General features: G+C 43.2%; 1 protein-coding gene across 1 annotated transcript in view; it reads left to right on the forward strand.

Moving 5' to 3' along the window:
- Positions 1 to 54: 54 nt before the first annotated feature.
- LOC101859901 overlaps positions 55 to 1,676 on the forward strand; it is a gene marked incomplete at its 3' end in the record, with an annotated part of 4,858 nt that continues 3,236 nt past the window's right edge. The window contains 1 exon segment of the mRNA XM_013090183.2: positions 55 to 221.

The following is a 1,676-nucleotide window of genomic DNA, read 5'->3' on the forward strand; positions in this document are numbered from 1 at the left end:
AGAGAGAGAGAGAGAGAGAGAGAGAGAGAGAGAGAGACAGAGAGACAGAGAGTGTGAGAAAGAGAGAGAGAGAGTCAGACAGACAGACAGAAATTATAAATGTCTTTGCATACACCCTGCAGAGAGCAGGATTGCTGGTGAGGAGTTCTCTTGGAATCCTTCACAACATAGCCCGGTGCTCAGGAGTCAGAGAGTATTTCCTTTCTGCCGGGACCAAACAGGTACTTGACTTTGTTGGTTTGTTCTAGTAACGTTTTACGGTGCTCGCAACTGCATAAGGTCATATGAATCCCCCGGGGCGATGCCACTGACTGAAGTGTCTTTAGGCCATTCCCTAAGGGGGAACATTTCTCGTTCTAATGCATAGTAGAATTGTAAATAGGCTGATCCAACAATGTCATGCTCGTAACTGTGTCTGAACTACAACAGGGAACTGCTGCTTTTTCTTTCCCAATCCTTACTATTGTCATTTTCCTCTACTTCTTTTGTATGTTTGTCTCACTTTTGTGACCCGCTATTTCCGGGGTGCCTTGATAGTCGAAGCAGACTTTGTTCTGTTGAAGCTAGAGAGGTGAGCAGAGTAAATCTGAATCCCTGTAAGGACTTCTCTGTTGACATCTACCCCTTGGCGCTCATATGACCTTATGCAGTTGCGAGCGCCGTAAAACCTCTACTAAAACTAAAACAAAAAGGTCATAATATGAGCGCCAAGTGTATGACACGCAAATTCGTGAAGCCTTCCATATTTGTTTTTACCTGTGCGGACCAGTCTTACGGATCTCCAACCCGATTATGATGGTGACTGTTAGCAGACAGACTCTGGGATAGATCCTGAAGAAGGGGGGGGGGGAGCAGAGATGGGCATGTTTCGTAGTGACCCCAACACTGTGGACAAGGTGTGACAAGGTATGAGCGTCAAGGGGTGGATGTCAACAGAGAAGTCCAGACGGGGAATCAAGCTCACTCAGCTCACCTCTCTGGCCTCAATAGCACAAAGTCTGCTTCGACTATCAAGGTATCACGGAAATAGCAGTTCACAAGAGAGAGACAAGCATAATATAAAAGAAGTAGAGAAAAAAATGACGATATAAGGATGAAGAAAGAAAAAGCAGCAGTTCCCCCTACGTTTTTCGGCACAGTATGAGCATGACATTGATAAATCACCCCATTTACATGTACAATTCCTCTGTGCATAACGAAGTTCATGCTAATATCCCTCCTTTGGGAATGGCCTAAAGACAATTCAGTCAGTAGCACTGCCAGGAGGGGGGGGGGGGCACTTGTTGTTGTTGTTGTTGTGGTTGTTGCTAATGTCATTGTTGTTGTTGTTGTGGTTGTTGTTAATGATGATGCTGGTTGTAGTGGCGTTGTTTTGTCACTGTTAATGTTGTTTTTGTTGTAGTTGTTGATGGTGGTGGTGGTCGTTGCGTTGGTGGTTATGTTTATATTGTTATTGTTCTCCTTGTTCTTGTTATTGAAATTGTTGTCGTTGCTGTTAATTGTTGTTGTTGTTGTTGTTGTTGTTGTTGTTGTTGTTGTTGTTGTTGTTTTTGTTGTTATTGTTGTTGTTGTTGCTGTTCTTCTTCTTCTTCTTCTTCTTCTTCTTCTTCTTCTTCTTCTTCTTCTTCTTCTTCTTCTTCTTCTTCTTCTTCTTCTTCTTCTTCTTCTTCTTCTTC

The sequence above is a fragment of the Aplysia californica genome, unplaced genomic scaffold (assembly GCF_000002075.1).
Source record: "Aplysia californica isolate F4 #8 unplaced genomic scaffold, AplCal3.0 scaffold01168, whole genome shotgun sequence".
Taxonomy (NCBI): Eukaryota; Metazoa; Mollusca; class Gastropoda; order Aplysiida; family Aplysiidae; genus Aplysia; species Aplysia californica.